Genomic DNA, 22407 nt, shown 5'->3' with positions numbered 1-22407 from the left:
AAAACTGTGACTTCCTCAGAATTCATCAGAGACCTTCATCAAGGTCAATATTATCACCTGAATGGACTTGGGACACTCAGAATATAGGCACAGAATGAGAGTATTCCTGACTACTGGGAATAGATATCATCAGGCCTTTGCCCAACTCTCTTACCAGCCATTTAGGAAGAGGCTCTTCCCAGACACAGAGGAACCTCGCATTCAAAAAGATCCTTGGACATCGTAGGCTTGTGTTATTCATTTCTAAAACTGAAACCAGAGGCAGGAGAGGGAGCTTGGAGAGTAAATGCTTGCTGCACAAGGATGAGGAGCTGAGTTTGGATCCCTAGCACCCACATAAAGTCCAGTCATGGTATATACTCTGGTACTGGGAAGTAGAGAGATGCAGATACCAGGGGAGTTGCTGGACAGACAGCAAAGCCGAAAAACAAACAAAAACAAAAAACAAACAAACAAACAAACAAAAACCAGAAACCAGGAGGGTAAGCCTCAAATTGAGCCTGCTTCAATTGATGTAGAAAGTTGATTGACTAAAATATATGGCATCAACCTCTGGCCTCCAAACACTCTGCACTGTACACACACACACACACACACACACACACACACACACACACACACACACACCACCTAGCCTATCTCAAAGGGTTATCTGGAAGAATGAAGAAGAAAACATACATATTGTTTGCTATAACTATGACACACACACTCCATAAACTGGATAAACTTGGATCAGATCTTCTGGCCCCTGGCTTTGCTCATATAGTGCAATCTTTGGGAAGAAGTGGGATTAGAGGCCCCTGCCTCCACTTTGCTGCTCTACACACCTACACAGCCCCTCAGAAAGATGGTCGGAGCAAGACCGTGCAGCTTCAGAAATCCCTGAGCTTTGCTGTATGTAATTTTTATCCCAGAGGGCCTCATACCAGGTTGTGGCCAACCTCCAGATGGGAAGAACCCATCAGCTTGCATAGGATCTGTCACCCACACCTACCCACTGACTTCTCCCTCTTTCTTTAGCCTAGGAAATGGGGGGCTCTAGTATCTACAAATAACCCCCAGAGTATCGTCTCTAACTACTGTAGGTGTGTCTACAGGTTGAGTATCTAGGGCCATAGTACAAGAACTAAAAGCTTACAAAAACTAGAAACTTACAATAGGAGACATTTATTTGCCTGTACACATGAAAGCTTCCCAAACTCTTCACCAAATGCACCTGTGTTTACAGTCACTTTCAGAGCAAGCCTGGATTTTCAAATCTGTTAACTATTCTAAGCTGGGCATTCCCAATGGGACTTAAAAGAAATACGTGAGTCGAAGTGCATGAGCACACAAACTAAAAAAGCAGAATGATTGCAAAGTCCAAAGAGAATATGAAAGGTTGTTTAAATAGTTATCAGCCGAGTATCACAGTTAACATGCTGAGATTTCTTTTCTATAGCCCCAGCCTGGACCTAATCCTGATACTCAGATTGAAAACAAACAAAAAAACAAAACAAAACAAAACAAAACAAAACAAAAAACTTTACAAATCTGCTAGGAGACTCAGTAATGCCTCCCTAAGTGGTGTGGCGTCCTCTGGTGGCATCTTCTGGTAGACCACTTCTTGGTGAGGATTCAAAGGGGGGCTGATTCATTCATTTGAGACATGGAAATCCTGAGGAACATTTCACAGTCAAACAAACAATGTAACCACAGGAAAGGGAACCATGGGTTTGAATGCTAGTGGTCAGAGGACACAAACGGACTACAGTTAATAACGTTTAGTATACTTGAGAAGGAACACTAAGGTTCTGGCCACAGATACATACAAGGAAAAAGTAATACAGAATCAGCTTGAGTTAGCGGATTATCCATTCCACAAAGAATAAATATTTCAAATAATGCTGTGCAATATACATAATGCAATGTTTGTCCATTTAAAAATATTAAAGCTGGAGAGATGTCCCGGCCATTAAAGACACTTGTTGCTCCTAAGAGGCCCTGCTTTGTTTCCTAAGACCCACATAATAGTTCACAACCATCTAGAACTCCGGTTTGGAGAAATCCGGTACCCTCCTATGATCTCTTAAAGCATCAACCACTCATATGGTTCACATATATACATGCAGACAAAACTCTCATAAATGAATGAATTGAATGTTTTAAGGAAAAGTAAAGAAAAGTCATAATCAGGATGATATCAACCATCCACTTACGAGTCCCATACCATATAAAGTGTTGCGTGAAGGTAGATGGCACAGTTCATGTTCTTTCCACAATACAATCTGATGCTCCGTCATAGCTACGACTGCCATTGGTGTCACCGTGCTTCCTTAAATTGCCATGATGTGAAAAGCTAGAAAGAGCTGACAACATGCCTCTCTTCCAAGCACTGGAACCTAAGGTTGGCCGTCATAACTCGTGGGCATATTTTTTTAAAACTGGGCATGAGGCTCAGTTAAAATCTTAGATCTGGGCAGTCAGGAGCAGGGAGATCCTTTCTACTCACTGATCAGAGTGGACCAAGGAATAAGTGTCAGGGAATAAGAAAACTCTCAGAGAAAAGTGGAGTAATGTCTGAGGAAGGACACTTGAGCTTGTCCTCCGGCCCCCACAAGTGTAGCCACCTAAGCATATGTGTACACATGCTCACAAGCACACAAGCACATGTGTACATATACACACATACTATACACACATGCAGGCACACATACACAATTACCATGGTGCACCCCTGCCTTCTCACCTCCTTTAATCTATTTGTGGTGGAAGACAGGAAAGTAGGTACTCTGACTTCCTACAGCTCCAAGAAACTGAGGCTGAGTTCTCCCATTGAGTTACTTGACATGCCAGGAGTCCTCTACCTCTGGAATAATTTCTGATTTATGACAAAGGGGGAAGATCATAGTGGCCCAACCCTCAAAACTATATCCAAGGTTCGTCGAGTGGAAAGAGGGACAAGAAAGCAGGTGTGAATGGGTTAGGTTTTCTTTTCATAACTAATTAATATCTACTTATTTCTGTTTATATGATTAATCCAGACTTATTAGAAAGAATCAGACTATGGAATCTTTGTGAGAGGACATTCACTCTACCTAGAATCCCACCATCCACAGATCACCTAATCACTTGACATTTTACATACTTAGATTTTTCCTGGGGGGGGATATGTATTTTCACAAGGTTAAAACTACAGTAAACGTGTAACTTTCACCCTACTTTCCTTTCACATTAAACTGTAAGGATTTTCTCTATCCTTAAAGAGCCTGGAAGAACAACTGAGTGGCGGACCAGCAGATGGCAGACTACTGAATTGTGGCTTATCCTCAAATTTCATATATTTAAAAACAAGCTCTAAAACTGTGTGCAAATCTCTTACAGTAGTTGAGAGATGTCAAAAGGCCTCCACTGATATTCTTGCATCCTGGCCTCAGTAGATGTTATCTGAGACCAACTGGCCACAGGGTCCTTCCCAGCCCCTTACTACATCACAGACCTCAGATCAGCCCATGTCTAGCAAAGAACTTGAGTCAGGGCATGAGAGTCTCAAAGTCATTGCCTCCTTTTCTAACACATCAAAACTATTGCCGTATCCAGGCATAGTGGTGCACACCTTTAATCCCAGCATTCAAGAGGCAGAGATAGCCAGATCTCTGAGTCTCAGGCAAGCCTGGTCTACAGAGTGAGCTCCAAGATAACCAGGCTACATAGAGAAACCCTGTCTCGGGGAGTGGAGCCATTACCTTTGGAGAAGAGTGGCAGGAAGCTAACAGGAACTCTTCCTTGTCAAAGATGGTGCCAATGTCTGGGGTTATGGTTGTTGGAATAAACTCAGAGGCCATGTCCTGGCTGGAAGGCACCTTCCACTTCCATTTGCTGGGTTGCCAGAAGACGATCCTGATCATCCCTCTGTCTTTGTCAACTCTGCCAGGATTGTCTCTAGCAGACCACCAGTGTCTTGAGCCTCGCCTCTGAGAGGCTTCCATAGTCAGAGAGTCTGCTTTCGTCTCTGGTGCTGAGAGAAAACCAAAGGAAGAGCCTCTCTGTGCTTCTTGTGTGTTCTGGGCTTCCAGACCAAAGCACTGGCTACTCTTTTTTTTTCCCCCGCCTTTGGGGTTCCTAGTTTAATGCGTGTAGAAGCTCTGCTTCCAGAGCTGGGGAGTCCAGCACTCAGTTCCTTGTTCTGAATAAATAAGGACTTTGGGACACAAAGCAGCATATAAATAGGGAGGAGGACTTACTCCTGCTCCTCAGATGAGAATGATGCTGAGAACAATCTTCCCTGCTTAGAAACTATCTTGGGAATAAGAAGCCATGAAGTTAAACATGTTGGTGGTGGCCAGGGATGGGTTTCCTGGCTTCTGATTCTGATTTGTGCATGCCACACCTTGTTTTGTGATAACAGAGTCTGAGGGGCCTGGGAGATAGTTCAGTGGGTAAAGTGCCTGCAGCACAAGCATGGGGCATGAGCAAGTTCTGATCCCCTGCATCTACATAGAAAGCCATATGCACTTGCCTGTAACCAAGGCTGGGGAGACTGAGACAGGATCCATGGGACTCACTGGCCAGCTTGTCTGGGCAAACTCTTGAATGCCAAGTTCACCAAGATACCTTACCTTAAAAAATAAGGTGGCCAGCAATGAAGGAAGACACTAAATGTCAGCCTCTGGCCATAGACTTTGGCGCGTGCGCGCGCGCACACACACACACACACACACACACACACACACACACACATACACACACACACACATCTGTAACAGCTCCCTCCCTTATAAGTTTATCCCATCCTTGGCTTCAGTATCCCCACAGTTACCAAATGTCCTACTTTCCAAGAAGAAGTACAATTCTAATAGCTCAAAAAGATTATGAACCACGGGTGAGTCTGTTTGTATGAAACCAAGAAGCACAGCTTACTTATATCTTTCTAAAACAAACCAAAACATTTTTCAATTTAGCAGTGCCCTGGGAGATGTAAGAGAATGAGCCATAAAAGGGACGTACAGCAATAAACTGGTCTCTGAGTTCAAGAGGGAAGTTCATCAAATATGTTTATGCAATGAGCTGGCCATGTTTCCAAGGAAGAATGCTGTGAACATCCCAGAATGTATTTGACTTAAAGCTAAGAGTGCTCCCCATGCACAGGAATCATAAGAGGTTGTCTCACATTTGCCCCAAATTTGCACCTTAATTCTAGCATTGGGGGAATTTTGCAGGGCATGTTGTGTGATTATCCTATGAACCCAAAGGACAGCTAAAGATAAACGTAACACAGTCAATTATCTGGACATTCTCCAGAAAGGTCACACATATGAGAGAGACAGAGACAGAGACAGAGACAGAGACAGAGAGAGAGAGACAGAGAGAGACAGAGAGACAGAGAGAGAGACAGAGAGAGAGACAGAGAGAGACAGAGAGACAGAGAGAGACAGAGAGATTGAGACAGACAGAGAGAGACAGACAGAGATGGAGAGATGTGAACTCTGCCTATTCCAGAAGCTTTTAAAACCTTGACTTTTGGCAATGTCTATCAGCTTTGTCTCTCTGGGGACCTGTTTGAATACAAACATTGGGTACTTCCAGAAAGATACCTTAAGCACTGCACAGGCAGGACAAGGTAGAGTTGGAAAAGAAGCTGCCCAGTGTGCTGTGGCACTTCCCTTTAGGGACAGCCTTTATGGGCGCTAGGTGATATTGGCTTTCCAGAATATGCTCAGCTGAAGAAAGGCGTGCAGACACTTCTGTTTGGTCATCTATCAATCTCATTTTGTTCTCTCCTTATCACAAAATTGAAAGCTGTAAGTTGAGCAAAGTAAGCCACAGACTGCCCTAGCCACCCTGGGAACTCAGGGAATGATGGATAGTTGTAGACTTAAAGCTTTTTATCTGACTTGCTCTCAGCTCTTCTATCAAGCCCCGTCTTGGTGACACTGTACGGAGACAGATGGGCAGGTATGCATCCATGGCTTTTATTTCAAGACATATTCTATCTAAAGTCAATGGCTCAGATGGGAATTCTAGCCCCTCTGTTATGTGTTTAGAAGCCCAGTGCTTCTTAATCTGCTAGCCTATCGAGATGGCTGTCCATTAAATCCAATGGTCCATCATAGGCTGGGACCTCCTGAAATGGCTTTCCATTAAAGGCATGGGAGTACTTGAGTCCATTTGAGAACCAATCTAAAGGGTACAGAATTTATCTTTCCCATCATACAGTCCAGAGGGCTCTGCCCCCTCTTTCCTAGCTTCTTCCACAGAGACTTGTGAGAGAACTCCTGGAGCAGAGTTGGCAGACAGAGAAATCCTCTGGAGATACAGCACACCCTTCCTTCCAGGCCAGCACAAGCATGGCTGGTAGCCGACCCATGCGGTTGGACACCACCATGGACTCTTCATAGACTCCTAGATTGAATACAAACAGTTCCTAGAGACCACTCTCTCCTGTTTTTTCCCCATTGCTCAGGTCACACCGGTTCTCAGCCAACACCCTTAATTCACTTCAAAAGGAATTCCTGGACACCACATCTTCACCAATCAGCACTGCTACACATAGAAAACAAAAGTACACGATGGGAGTAAAAAAGCTGCCATAATGAGAAGAATGATGTCATTGCATGAGAACTTGGTGCTGAGCATGAAACCCTTTACCCTGAGGCAAAGACCAACTTGGGGGCAACTGGCTTTAGGAGAACTGGATGGGATGCACTGTTCTCATTTAGTTCCAAAATGGGAATATATGATGAAATCATCCTTCATGTGTTGGCCCTGGGGTGAACTTTCCTACTGGGTTGAATTCTTATCCGGTCCACTCTGCAGATGTAGAAGGTGGGGCGCTAGAATTTAAAAGCAAATACTTCATCTAGACTCAGAGAGAGCTGCTGCTCACACAAGTGCTTAAGGTCAGTACACAGCGTGCCTGGTAGTCACCAAGACCTCTGCTCTCTACTTCTCCTAGGCCTCCCCAGGGAGAGAGGCATGGTAGTGAGGGTTTTGTCTGACATGTTCCCTTTTAGACTTGAGACAGTGCTGTTTGAAGATGATTGACAGAATGCCCAAAGCCTCTTTGCTGCCATGCCTAAGCTGGAGTTAGAAACCTTTCCTGTACCCTTTGTGCCCTCCCTAAGGCTACCTGGGCAGCAGATGGGCCTACTGTGACCCATGCCCTATGCAATGAGTCTTCCTCTCTTTCCTGTCCCCAGCAGGTCTCTGAGTTCCCTTCTTGTTGATTCTTTAAAATGCTAATCTGGGTCTCTAGGACTCATGGAGCCTTTTGCTCCCACAGAGCCCCAGTGTGGCTGCACCCAGCTGTGCACCAGCATGCAGAGCCTCTCAAGTCCCCAGGCTGGAAGTGGTCGTGCAGAGAGTCCTTTCCCATGTCATCTGGGACTCTGAGCACCCGCTGAGGACAGGGACCCAGGAAGCTCAGGACAAACCTTCACTAAGCTTTAAACACAGTGGATACAGCTGGCCGCTCAGTTCTGAGCCTCTGCCTGGAACTGGGTCGATGCAGCATCAGATCAAAGCAGGAGCTTTGAAGCACCTCTGTGGGTGGGTCCTGGAGTGACAGGAAAATCAGGATCCTGTCTAGGTTGGGGAGACTGGGGATAATGGGGGGGGGGATGAAAAAGCAGGTGTCCCACTATGCCTTTGAAGGAAAGTGGTGGGAAGGGGCAACATCCTGGAACAGAACGGAGGATGGGGAAGCGGCAGGGAGTGGGTAACATTCTAGAACAGAAGGAATAGAAACGAGAGTAAAAAGTGAAATGAAACAGAGAGAACTAGAGAGGACCCCCACCCCAGAAAAAGAAAAGGGGACGTAGAACACCAAAGTTGATCACTTCCTGCTGGCATCCTTTTCTCTAGCACAGATGGGTGTGGCTAGAATAGATGGGGCCCCATTCCAGAGAATGAAACACATATACACAGTAAATCACAGAATCCTGCTGGCAGATTCCTGACACATTTTTTGTCTGTCTATCATCTATCCTCCATCCGTCTTTCGTTTGCTTGCTCTCACTGCTCGATCCCTCTCTTCTCACTCTTTTTTCCTTTCTCAGGAAGAAAACATGCTTGAGATGTAGGGTGTGCCTGTGCAGCACATCCTGGGGTACCCTTTTAGTCTGGACAGCCTCAAGGATTGTACTGGCTGTGGACAAGGGATGGGGAATCCTGGCTGTGTGTTAGGAGGTGGGGACCCAACAAGAATTCCCTTCATTGTGTTCACATCACCACAACGGATGAGGATTGGTAAGAGCAAGAGACAACAGAAACAACATCCAGAAAAGACAGCCCAGGTAGGCGGGCATTTGAGCAGCCAGCCAGGCTTTTTGCCAACACCAGTGACCACAAGTGTGACACCTTTCCTGGGAATCCTACCTGCCTAGACCTCTTTGCCAGGAAAGTGACCAGAACATTGGTCTCTCTAGGTCAGTGAGCAATGCTTTACAACCAAGGGAAGAAGAGGCCAGTGTGTCTCTCTGTATGTCCTGTTCTGCTGCTCCAGTATGAAGTCCTCAGGTCTACAAAGGAAAAAGTATTACTTATTTATTAGGAATAGATGTATTATTGGAGGAGTTAGAGAAAGGATTGAAGGGGCTGAAGGGGCTTGCAACCCCATAAAAACAATAATACCAACCAACCAGAGCTCCCAGGGACTAAACCACTACCCAAAGACTACACATGGATGGACCAGTGGCTCCTGGTGCATATGTAGCAGAGGATGGCCTTGCTGGGCACCAATGGGAGGAGAAGCCCTTGGTCCTACCAAGGCTGACTGTCCCCCTTAATTTAGGGGAATGTCAGGGTAGGAAAGGGGGTGGTTGGGGAGGGGGAACACACTCAAAAAGAAGGGGGAGGGGGATGGAATAGAGGGCTTATGGACAGGAAACCAGGAAAGGGGATAACATTTGAAATGTTTTATAGATAGATAGATAGATAGATAGATAGATAGATAGATAGATAGATAGATAGAGATATAGAGAGAGAGAGAAAGACAGAGAGACAGAAAGAGACAGAGACAGAGACAGAGACATGGATATGTTCCCAAGCTAAATAAACTCAACATGGAACTCAGGCCTACAAGGCTGACATCTTGCTGGTGAGTATCTAAGCAGCTTGGAGGTCATTTGACAACCTGAAGGAAAAGAAAAGAAAGAATGGATTTATTAAATACCCTTATACTGTTCCTCAGGCTTGGTACTAACAGGGTCTTCTGTCCCCACCTACTGTCCCCACTATAGCAAGGAGCCCCAAGCTCCTTGAAGTAAAATACATGACCCAACTGAAGCCTATGCGTTTCTGCACACAACTCCATTCAGATGGCATTGCTGCTCCTCTCTCTAGCTATAGGGTATGGATTGAGTTTCTTGCTTCCTCACATTTCAATGTCCTCTTCAGAGCAGGGACAATAAGATGGCCTCCTTGAGACACTAGGGTGAGGATCAGATAGAAGAACCCAGGTATAGCTCTCAGTATGGCGGTCGGTACATGGTAGGTGTTGGCCTTTCACTGCCCTTGACCACTGCAGTAAAAGCAGAACAGTGGTTCTCGAAACCTGTTGCCACAAGCCCTGCATTTCCACTGTGTGGTACATGCAGGGGAGTGGTACCTTCTACCCACAGATCATAGAGGGTCACCTCACGAGTGGCATTCTTCACCCACATACCTTTGCTCAGTATTGTTTTTCTCTTCTGTGACTACAGGCTTTTGAGGGTTTTTTTTTTCTTTTATTGGATTTTTTTATTTATATTTCAAATGTTATCCCCTTTCCTAGTTTCCCCTCAAGAAACCTGCTATCACATCCCCCCCACTGCTTCTCCAAGGGTGCTCCCCCGACCCATTTATCCACCCACCCACTCCCTCCCACCTCCCTGCCCTGACATTTCCCTACACTGGAGCATTGAGCCTTGACAGGACCAAGGGCCTCTTGGGCTTTTGAGATTCTTTTGTCCCCTTTTCCTGAAAGTTCTCTCCCTTCTTTTCTTCCCAGGCCATCCAGCTTTTGTGTATAGAGATTCCTACAGAATCAAACCAAAGGCAAAGTCCTGCTCCATGATATGAAGCCCATGCCTGGCACTGTGATAGGGCTATGAACCTACATCTAGGTAGGATATAGGCCTATTATTATCATTTTGCTAAATGGATATAGCATTAAAATGAATCCTAGTGACTCACTGCTATTCCCAGAGTTCAGTACATCACTGTGAATCTTCCTAGAAGAAGGGTCAGAGATATTATAAGAGCCAGAGGTGGTGGCTAACTTCAAGGATGCTGCTTTCCAGATACAATGATGCAGATGCACCTATGAACTCACAGCGACTTTGACAGCATGCAAAACACCCGAGCAAGCTCAAGCCAGACAACCCCAGCACAGAATGGAGGAGGTAAGTAGAAAGCTTTACCCTAGCTAAGGACTTACTGACATTTACTAGCATCTGGGAAAGGGAGAGTCATTTTTCTCTGATGATGTGACCCCTGGTAGGTCAAGGACTCTCCATCCACCCTACTCCCAAGAGCATTGGGCAACAAAACCTTGACTGAGAGGAAAAGAAAACAAGAAGACTCAGAGTTGAGTGGGTAGGGAGGTAAGGATAGAAATGGTACAGAATGGTACAGATGGGAAGGGTTGGGGTGAGTCTGATCAAAATCTATTATGTGAAAAACTCTCAAAGCTCGAGCGCGCGCGCGCACGCACACACACACACACACACACACACACACACACACACACACACACGAAATGTGGTAGAGAAACCAAGCTGTGACTTTTGCTGAGGACAACTAGAGCAAACATCTATTCAGTCACCCTTAGTAAGCCAGTGGGTTTACCAGGGATTCTTAAGGGGGTGTGGGTGTGGTGTCACTTACAGGAGCAGAGATGACTCAGAGGGAGCTGTATCACTGAAATGACCACCCCAGCATGGGGTCACTCCAAGACTCTTTGTCCCTGGAGCTCTCTGTAGGACTTGCAGGCAGCTTCTCTGCTCAGAGAATGTCCTCTCCTCAGCAATGGCCTCTGCAGGTATAACCTAAGAAAGGGGATCATGTATCTTCTAGGATTCAAGGGCTCCATGAGACTTACAAGCTGTGTGTACTTCCTAAGCCTTGATGGAACACTTTAATTTGAACTGAGAACAAAAAGCTACACAACAGACCTGGTGTCTTTTTGCAGTTGTATCATCAACAAACACAAGTATCTCCTGGGCATCTGATGTGTGCATGAACACGTATTAAACTACTATGAATAAAAATGGAGAGGACACACATTCAATCCAAGATGAAAAGCCCATGGGGAAATAACCTGCATCAGTGGGGAAATAGCCAATGTCTAGATACAGAAAGAAAGCAAAATTGTTTGGGATTGCCATTAACTTGTGGCAAACCAAGAATATAATGAGGACCACAAAACTAGCAGTTAAAATTATTTAGAACCATAACTGGAAAAAAATGGCAAATAAGAATTACAGACTTTTAAAATATGGCCACAGGGGAGGATAATTAGCATATTAGATCCCAGTTGGCCTTCAGTGACTGGCTGAATAGGCATAAGTCTGAGAAACACAAATAGAATCTAAATGGTAAGGAGAGGAGCGCCGGACACACCACAGACAGTTCTCGGAGGTGACCACAGAGGGAGTGAAGCAGTGTGCATGGTGGCTGAGAGCTGAAAAAAAAAAAGATTTCAGTAAATTCTAGGCACAAGTTCTAGGCAAAATCAATAAGAACCTTATAGAGCTCCATGTGATGGCATATACATGTAACCCCAGGGGTAGGAGGGTAGTAAGCTAAAGGCCAGCCTAAGCAACATAGTGAGACTGTCTCAAAAAAAATTAACAACGCAACACATGGTAAGAGCAGAACTACCTTGTTGGGTATAATAGCATGTGCCCTTAATCCAGCACCCAGCAAGCAGAGGCAGGCAGATCTGTGTGAGTTTCAGGCCAACCTGATCTATGTTGCAAGTTCCAGGTTAGCCACAGTTGCATAGTAAAACCCTGTTTCAAAAACAAAACAAAATCTAAGGAATGACGATTAAGACAGCATGAGGACAATAACAGGTGGCGGGAGAGGCGTGGCCAGAGAAGCAGAGAGATAGCACTTCCCTTCAAAGGACAGAGCAAAACCTGCATCAACCTAGACATCTATGCTCAATTACACTGAGCTTTAAACACAGGCTTGAAATGAAGCATCTGTAGATAAAGAGAAGTGAGCAAAAATGAGGAAGTGTCCAAAAGACAAACTTCAGGAGGAAGAAAGCAGAACCTAGAGGGAACAAAGAACAGACAGCCTGGATGGGCAAAGCTCAGATGACCACAGGCAGCGTGGATCGGCACTGGCTTCTAAAACAGCAATGATATTAAGGAAAGATCTGGGTGATGTCAAAGCAAAATTGAACCAACATGCTAGTTAGCACTAGCCTGTTAGACAGAGGGCGTCACATCAGGGTTAAATTATGAATGGAGTTAATATCATGAAGTCAGTCAACATATTAAGATTTTGGAGGTACCTTCTGAAACAATAACAAAAAGGAAACATATGGCTCCCAAATCTATAGGGAATGAAAAGAAAAATGTTAAAGAGAGCAAAGAAGAGGGAGGAGAAAAAGTGTAAAGTATAATAAAGCAAAGTAAGACAAAATGCTAAGATACAGTCAAACTCCCCTGCATTTATAGTAAATGCAAATGGATCCATCTCACCAACCCAAAGGAATGTTTGCCTAGCATTGCCTTGCTCAGCACTGGGCTGTTTTCTAAAAATATAACTTATGCACCTAGAAAAGTAGAAAGCAGGAGCCTGGAGGGGAGGGAGATACAACAGACAAATTTGAATCAAGAGAAAGCAGTTTCAGAATTTCCATATCAAACCAGATAAACTTCAGGAATATAGAGAAATACTAGGTGTTGTGGTGCATGCAGCTTAGGAAGCTGAGGCAGTAGGATTGCTAAGAGTTCAAAGCCAGCCAGGGCTGCATAGTGAGGTCCAGACTAGACTGAGCTGTAGGACGAGATCCTGTCGAAATAAAATCCGACTGCAGAGGCCTGAAATTATGGCTCCTCAGCTAAGAATGCTTACTGATCTTGCAGAGAACCTGGGTTAGACTCCCAGCACCCACGTGAAGCCCTCACGGTTGCTAGGAACCTCAGTTCCAAGGGGATCCTCTGGTCTCTGATGGCACCTACAAGCATGTGGTCTACATAAATTTACACACTTATAAACATATAAATAAAATTTTACAAAAAGAATCTATGGTGCTGGGGAAATGACTCAGTGGGTAAAAAAAATTACTGTAGCAGAGCTCAGACCTCCAGCACCATATGAAAGAAAGTCATGGCTGCATGTAACCCCGGTGCTGAGGGGAGGGGGGGGGACAACCCAGAGGCTTACTGGCCTGAGCCTACCTGAATGAAGAGGCTCTGTCTCAAAAGATAAGGTGGAGATCCATAAAAGAAGACACCCAACATTAACCTCTGACCTCCACACATACTCACAAATACACACACACACACACACACACACACACACACACACACACACAAACCACATATATATGCCCATATACCACATAAACACATACAAGTATGCCACAGACATGCACAGGCACCCTCACACACACACATCACACACATATGCCTGTACCATACATATATACTATATACAGATGTACATGTGCACATGTACACACAAACCACACACATACACGTGTGCACATGAATACTCACATATACCATACATGCACACAAATACACCACACATGCGCACATGTATATCACACACATAAATCATATGCACATACATACACACAAACATGAACATGTACATATACCACACACACTTACACCATTCACACAAACACACATGCCACACATATGTGCACACATGTGCACACACACAAGGATATAGAATGGACAAACGTAATGATGGGTAGGGAAGGAGGAGTTGTTGAGAGAAGAACAAATCTTATGAACAAAGACACTAGTAAGAGAAGGGGCCTAACACATCTCAAAGTTCTAAGTCAGCTTAGGCTGTAGCTCTGCCTCACTGTACCACCTTGTGGGGTTTTGTAGTTTGTTTGGGGGTTTGTTTTTTGTGTAAATTAGAGATTTGGTGTGCACCACAGTCTACTTTCAAATTTCACAATCCTTTTGACTCAGTATGCTATTTTGTCCGTGTGTGTATGTGCGCGTGTGTGCGTGTGCATGTGTGTGTGTGTGTGTGTGTGTGTGTGTGTGTGTGTGTGTGTGTTATATGTATGTATGCTCCTGTGGGGTACAGGTTCCTACTTACACAGAGAGACCAGAAGAGAACACTGTGTATCTTCTATTACGCTCCACCATATTCTCTTGAGACAGGGTAGCTCAGTAATGCCAGAGCTTTCTGTGTTTTCTATGCTGACCAGTGAGACTCAGATTCTCCTGTCTCCAACCCTTACAATGGGGTTACAGAGGTGTGCAGCTAGACCGGACTTTTCCAGGAGACTGGGATCCTTGGCCGTTCGCAGCAAGCACTTTTACCCACGAAGTCATCTCCTCAACCCCGCTGGGTTTTCTTTAAGTGTATAGTTTGAGTATGTAGATTGCAGACATCACGACAGCTCTCCTATATATAGCCATCCCTCAGAATCCACGGAGGTTGTGTTCCAAATCCACCTAGAACACCAAGCTTCACAGATGCTCAATTCCTTAAATAAAATGGCATAGTATTTGCATACGGCACACCCTATTTTAAGTCCTCTCCAAATTAATTCACAATGCTTAGTGCTATTTAAGCAGTCGTAGGGTATGGTATTGTCTGGGGACTAATGACAAGAAAAATATCTGTACACGTTTGGTACAGATACCTTTTAAAAAAAATAATGCATAGTTGATCGAATCTGCACACACAGAACCCAAACATATGGAAATGCTGGCTGCTTCTTGGTGCTATCACTAAAATAAAGCTTGTCATGCAGGTGCTCTGTGTTCTATGTAATTTTTATGGATGGCAGAGACCCGTTTCCAGTCAGTCTGAGTTATGAGTCAAGACAGAGATGCCAGTTGCTCCTAACAGAAACCCCGATGACAGACTCTGTTGGGCCATGCTACAGTTATATATATGCCCACTTTCCAGTCCTGCACTGAATTCAAAAGGCTTGATCACTGGCCCAGCATAGGTCAAATGCCTTCCCAGGCTAGAACATGGTGTGTTACAATCAAAACCCACAGTCAGTCTTTGGTAGTATAAGGAGGAGCCACTTCTACTGGAGAAAGAGATTTCTCAAGACCGCAAGAGATTTTTCTGGTCTCATTTACAAATGACGTCTCAGAGGTCAGGAGACTTGCTCCTGACACAACAGAACTGGTGGGAAGCCACATTTTTTTATTCCCCCTTCAAATGCTGCATTCTTTCTACAAATGTCAAATTCAGAACTTCATTAGAGCAAGTTCTCAAGATACAAATTAATGATGCTCCAGTCACTGTAGTACGTGGAGAAAAATGACCATTTTGTTTCATAGTCATTTCTGGGATGATGTCATTACACAGGTGAAGGCAGGTACAAGATAGAATGAGGCCTGTCACTGGACAAACAGGAAAGATGGGTGGGAGAAAAGATTTAGAGAGAGAAGCAGTGGAGACAACATGGAGGCTGATGTTAAGATTCCACTCTGTATTTACAGGTTGTTATGAACTTGAGAGCTAATAACCTTCCATTTAACGTACATGTGTGTGTGTGTGTGTGTGTGTGTGTGTGTGTACATAGCATATGCATATACACATGAGCATACACATATACATATAATTTTTAATCCTGTAGTGATTTTAAGTGTGCGTTAAGTTTTGGTCTTTTTCACTCCCTACCATCCTTTTTCATCGCCTTCTCTCCCACTGAAATCTTCCCAACAAACTACTACTCTGAAACCCTTTATTTTTGTAATCTCCTGGGTTCAGTTATGACTGCTTGCATGAACATGAGTGGAGAGCTATTTCCTGGAACACTGGCATCTTACCAATAGCTACACCACTACAGAAGATGATACTCTCTACCCCAACTCCCATTAATGTCCATAGGTCCTCAGTGAGGGCTGGGGCCCCATAGGCCCCTCCCCCATCCATGGTAAAATGGTAATGTGCCTAATCTTAGGCAGATCCTGTTGAAAGTAACCACAGCTGCAGTGGGTTCCCAAATGCAATGGCAATGTGGTCAGAAGGTGCTGCTCTAAAGCACTCTGGGCATCCTCTGGCGCTTACTGAAAAGTCTGAGCTCTTCCACAATGGTCCTTGATGAAGGGGGTGAGATACATGCTCTGTTTAGGACTGAGCGAGTACTCTGCAGACACTTATGTTTCATACCCTGAACAGTTGTGAGTCTCTGCACAGGGAAAGCTTCTCTGATGAAGGCTGAGATCAGCATCCATCTATGGCTATAAATCTAAGTATTTAGAAGGCATTTGGCAAGACAGCAGCAGTAGGCTCTTTTCTAGAGTCTATGACCCCACTCCCCAGCCACTGAGATCTTGACCAGGCTTACAGACCAGGCATGAGTTCTCTCCTGTAGAGTAGACTGCAATCTAATCAGAGAGCAGGTAGTTACCCCCATGATAGTCATACCACTATTACACCACTGGGTACATCTTTCCAGGCTGAGTATTTCTGTAGTTCACGTGGTCCATAGTTAGGTATGAAAACGAATGACTTTCCTGTATTCACAGCTGTGTATAGTACCTTCTGGCACTATGAAAGCTTGCCAACAGGCAAAAAATTCCCAACTCAGATCCCTCTTGATTTAATGGCTCGTGACCCACAGTATGTGGTCTCTTCAGCAGTGAGACCTCATGCTCTCTCTGGTGGCAACTCAGGACACTGTAATGGTTTAGGGACCTTTGGGGCCTTCCTAACCAACAGCTTGTAGAGAGGCATCCCACGCCTGGTACTGGAATTTTCATTTAATAACCTTAAGCTTTTGGGAAGAATATTATCCATTCATGCAAGGTACCTTTGTTCAAACATTTTAAATAATATTTTTAATTGGCTTACAAAGTAATGACTTTTTGTAAAGAAGGGATTTTTTATTTCTTGAGACAAGGTCTCTCAGTAAACCTGGAACACAGCATTTTTGCTAGACTGTCTGAAGAGCAAGCCCCCAAGATATACTTTTCTCTGCCCACCCCTGAGCCCTGGGGTTACAGATGTCTGGTTATGATGCTCAGTTTCCACATGGATGCTAGAGATTCCGTTTCAAGTCCTCCTGCTTGTACAGTAAGTACTTTCCCCACTGAGGCATCTTCCTAGCCCAAGGCCTTTCTTTTTTTCCTGATCAGTTCAGAAAGATTGAGGCTGGTTCATATTCAGCCATCTTAAGTAGCCAGGATGTGTCAGCCCTTCAGAGAGCACATGTTCAGTAGTCTGCTTTTAGCTATGTAGGTCTCCTGTTCAGGACCAATTAAGAAATGCCACCTGGTATAGCTATACGCCATGGACTGAATTGGTCCCTGGGAATGCTTGCTAGAGTGAAGTTTTGTCCTGGATCCTTAGAAGCCTAAAACAGATTCATCAGTTGAGGCTTCAGGTCAAGCTCCTGTGGATGCTGAGGTGGAGCAAAGACGCAGAGGAGCATCAGCAAGAGAGGACATGAAAGGGAGGGGCTTCAGGAGAGAAAGTCTCAGTGGAAGGAAGGTGAGACTTATGACAAAGGACAGGGAGGAAGAAAGCCTGTGCGGTAGAAGGGCCAAGGGTAAAGGCTAAATTCCTGTTCAGCAACACACGTGGTCATCCCATCAGAACCTCGCCAAAGCAGTGGTTCTCAGCCGGGGTTCAACCTGGCGCGGTGTAAGATCTTTTTGCATACCAGGTTGTTGGTGCTGCTGGGCGATCTGGCGGGAAGAAGCAGAGATGCATTGCTAAGCAACATTCAAAGCCATAGGAACCCGCCCCTTCCCAAGGACATCACCAGAAAACCCACAGAACCAAGAAAACCTGGGCTCACAGGGGCTCACAGAGACTGAACCAACAATCCGCCTGCCTGCGTGGGTCTGACATTGGTCCGCTGCACAGAGGTTACAGGAGTGTAGCTTTGTCTCCTTGTGGGACTCCCAACAGTGGGAGTAGGGGCTGTCTCTGACAGACTCTTTTGTTGGCTTTTGAGACCTTTGTCCTCATACTGGGCTACCTTTTTGAGCCTTAGTACAAGGGGAAGTGCCTGACTTACTGCCACAGAATGTGTTGTGTTTGGTAGATATGCATAGGAGCTCTGCCCTTTTCTGAAGACAAGGGGGAGGGGTGCATGGGGCAGTTCTGGGAGGAGAAGTGGTAGGAGACCACCACTGCTATGTATCCTTGGGCTGTTCCCAGCAGCTTCTGCCTTCTCTGCTGCAGTGGCAGTGCAGCTGCACTGGACGAGCAGAAGGAACTGGGAGAGGTCGGCTCAGACCCAGAGAGAACACTCTTTGGTTCCCCAAGCCATTTGAATTCATCTGCCATTTATGCTTGTGGAACCCAGCTCTGCATTCCTGGTCCCAAACTAAGAAACACAGATGATCGGCATTCCCGGGAAGCAGCACAACCAGCAGTCTTTGTGGGATTTGACATATCTGGTTAGCCCGCAGTGGGACACAAGGAAGAACTTGGAGGTGTTACCAAGCACTGCCGCAATCGGAAATGATCGCTGAGATTCTCTTGCAAGCCCATAAGCATTTTCTTGTCTTCATAGTCGTTTCACTTCCCATCTTTAAGAGGCATACTCCCTGAAAGAAATTCCAGGAGCTAGAGGGGAACAAGATCAAGAATCTTGATGTCACAGGCTCAACGCTGTGCTGAGGGGTTTGCTGGAAGTTGCCATAGGAAAGAGAAATGGCCATGGCACAGGCCAATAGGAACCATGTCCTCTACCCTGGGGGCTCTCTGAGCCTTAGTGACAGACCAGAACAGGAACTCCCCATGCTTCTGGTGAAAATCCCCAATGGAATATGCTGATAGAATGTCTGGTTTAATCAGAGTCCTTCCTGTCCCCATCATAGCCTTTGAGAATGTTGTTGACAATAAGAAATGGATATTTCATTCCCAAAGTGGTTTCCTGGCTCCTATTCCACCTTCTCCAAAATGAAGCCCTTGTGTATGCAAATGAAATGAACCCTGGAAGCTTTAGCGGCTGGCTGATGGCCAAGGGGAATGACCTTGTAGTTAGAAGGTGAGCAGTTTCAACTCTACTCCCTGACCTCCAGGAAGAAGCTAGGGCTCTGCTGGGTCTCCATGTGCAGTGGTTTAACCACTCGTGCCTATCTCATGAGGCCTCTGGGTTCACAGAGCTTCCACATTGCTGAGCACTAGGAAGTGACTGGCAGGTGGCATTTCTATTGTGGGGGACTCTGCAACCACCTGCCTCATGTCCCAATCCCCACGTCTTATCTTTCCATGCACATCTTCCAGGATTCTTCCTTCCTTCCTTTTTTCTTTCATTCTTTTTCCTTTTGTTCCATATATCAAGGTCCTTTATAGTAAGTGGAAAACTAGAAAGTACATCCCTGAATTCTGTGAGGTGTCTAGAAAAGTACTGAACTCACAGAGGGACTTTGGAACCTCCAAATCTGTAGCCAGTCAGCTGGACAGAGGTCATAACAGGGATCGAGCAACTGGTATCTGAAGCAGGGCCATTCTGGAGGACAGGACTGACCCGGCAGATTCCAAACAGTGTCAGAACTGAATTGAACCACAGCACACTCAGTTAGTGTTGGAGATCTGGTTGTTATAAGGGAAAAAAAAATCAATACACATTTTGGCTTCTAGAGGCTGAAATATTTGGTGTCCAGGGAGGATGGAGAAAGAAAAAGAGTTGATTGGTCCTATTACAGAGTTACCGTTGACATCTTTGTAGAACACATCGTTGAGTCTTAAGATATCTGTCACCAAGAGGAAAAGCCAACTTGCCCACGGACAAATCTCATCAGGAAGTTTCTTCCTTACAGGAGACTTGATTTAGAGTACCTGGCCGGGCTGTGATTTTTCATCCTCATCCTGGGGAGGGGAAGAGTTCTGCTCCAAGGAAAGACGGCATTTCAGGCTACTTCAGCTGCTGACTTTGGCCCAAACAGATAAATACCCTTTTTTCCTACCCTTAAAGCTACACCTGTGCCAGACCAGCTGTAAGAAATTGGCTGAGGTGAAGGCCATGCAGCACAATAGGAACATTTGTCCTGAAACAAACTGGCCCTTCAGCTTCCAGAAGACATCCCATAACTTTCCTCTTGAGGGAATCATTAGCTTGCCAGGTGCCCTGCTCTCTGGTCACATGTGTAAACTGTGTGAGAGACAAGTCTCCAGCAAGGGCTCCACTAGGGAAGCATGCACCCACTGAAGAACACAGCCCCACAGAATCTTTAGAGAAAGGTTTGCCTCTTCCTATAAACCGCATCTGTAATAGGCTTATGTCCTAGACATTGATTTTGCTGTCTCTATCCCTAAATTTAAAACTTTTTTTCTTCTCAGCTTGTTCTCAACTTGAAATCCTCCCTCTGAAGGCAGTCAGAAAATAGTCTGCGACTGTGCCCTTGGGACCACATTTTTAAATAGCCTGCAATCTAATTATTTTTATGACCAAATTTTTATTGGACTGTGGAGCCACCTCTGGGATTATGTAATTACCCAACTCTAGTTGCAGTTTTGAGGGCCTGGCTCTGAGATCATCAAACACAAAAAATGCCGCATACAGGCGCACGCGCGCGCGCACACACACACACACATGCACACACACATATTTGAAACATTTCATGCTGAATTATTATTAAATCATTACCATGTTTACAGATGTATTCTGTAACACCATCTTCTGGGCCTTGTGCAGGGTATTGGAGCCAGCATGATAACGGTCGGGTATTTGAGGAGGGATTAGAGCAACCACAAGCTGCACTGTGCCCTAATCATACACTTATCCAGATATTTTAGAAAATTAGCATAAACACCTCATGAAAATAGAATGCTCACAAAGCCTGTGGCGGACAGGCTGCTGTTGGGGCACTCTGCTTTTCCAAGAATGCTACAATGGAGAAGACAACTCCGAAAGGGGTGTGCATTCCTGAAAAATGTCCTTGTCAAGTCAGAGAAGTTCTGTCAACTATAAAACAAACAAAAACAAGTTCCCCTGTAAAATCTGCTTTTGGAGATTAGTATGGATAGAAGAGCCCAGAGCATGTGCCTGCTGCCTTCACTCCCTTCCTATCTTCCAGCATTCCTTTCTGCAGACGAACATGTCCAATGTGTCTCTCTTCTGCTCACATGATTTTACTCTTTGCTGTTTTTTTGCTATATAACTCTTACTATTGCAGATCCTACTGGAGACTTTTGAAGATTAGTACAGGAAGTCTTTCACTTCTACCCTCCTACTTCCCACTTTCCCCTTCCTTCCCTCCCTTTCTCTCATAAACACACAGTTACATCATATAGAATAGCACTGTTGCATTTTAACAGCTTCTCCTATATAAACACCCAGGGTCTTTCCAAAGACAGTCTTCTATTGTTCCTGGCATTACTACAATGTCATTGCCATTTTGTACATATAAAGGCAAATGAGTAAATTTTCAGAAATGTAGCCATTAAGTCAAAGCACCTGAGCACCTGTGGCCCTGGTCAGAATTGCTGACCAATATCCTTTAGGATGGTGCCAGTGCTGGGTAGCATGACAAAAGCTACAGTTACACGGGAAGAAAGAACTCTAACTGAGGGAGTACCTCCATCAGATTACCTGTAGGCAAGTCTGTGGAGCATTTCCTTTCTTAACGATTGTGGGAGGGCCCAGACCACTGTGGGCCGCACCATACCTAGGCAAGTAGTCCTGAGTTGTGTAAGAAAGTAAGCTGAGCAAGCTAGTAGGAAGTACTCTTTCATGGTCTCAGTTCCTCTCTCCCAGCAGTTGTCAGGGCTCCTTTCATGGCGGACTATGATTGGCTCTTGCAACCCAAAGAAACCTTTCATTTCCCAAATTGCTTACAGTCATGGCATTCATCAGAGACCGAAAAGCAAGCTAATATCCTTGGCACTCCACCAAGCACCATCTAAGGAAGCAATCTGAAGATTCTTCATTGTTGTTTCCACTAACCACCTCCCTTCATGTCAACAGATGCTAACTTTTGCCACTGTTTCACCGCTTTCCTTTTGTCTTCAGCATTTTAAACTGATGTGACTCAATAGCAGCAGGCGTATTTGCAGCATTGTTGAGCCATTGTCCCCATCTTCTTTCTGACTGTTTACACCTTCCCAGGATAAGACTCAGGACTCATTGGCCATTGCTCCCCACCCCCAGCCCACTCTGATTTATACTGCCGTGTGCTCAGGTAGCGGAACTAAAAGGGAACATAACCTTCTGATATTCTTCCTCCCATGCCCCCAACTTGCACTCTGAACCATAACAATCATTCAGTAAGAACAAAGACTTCCATTGAAGGATGAGATATCAGGCTTGGAGGA

At 45.1% G+C, this 22407-nt stretch overlaps 1 long non-coding RNA gene across 1 annotated transcript in view; it reads left to right on the top strand.

The window, feature by feature from the left end:
- Nucleotides 1-22407, top strand: part of LOC103693799 (uncharacterized) — a 37306-nt gene that overhangs the window by 1734 nt on the left and 13165 nt on the right. The window contains exons 2-5 of the long non-coding RNA XR_010058082.1: nt 5884-5934; nt 8037-8273; nt 9968-10082; nt 10260-10361. This is a non-coding gene — a long non-coding RNA (uncharacterized LOC103693799). The remainder of the gene's footprint in view (nt 1-5883; nt 5935-8036; nt 8274-9967; nt 10083-10259; nt 10362-22407) is intronic.

Source organism: Rattus norvegicus, chromosome 15 (genome assembly GCF_036323735.1).
Source record: "Rattus norvegicus strain BN/NHsdMcwi chromosome 15, GRCr8, whole genome shotgun sequence".
Taxonomy (NCBI): Eukaryota; Metazoa; Chordata; class Mammalia; order Rodentia; family Muridae; genus Rattus; species Rattus norvegicus.
The sequence above is the reverse complement of the archived record's forward strand: the minus strand, read 5'-3'. Positions and strand labels throughout refer to the sequence as shown.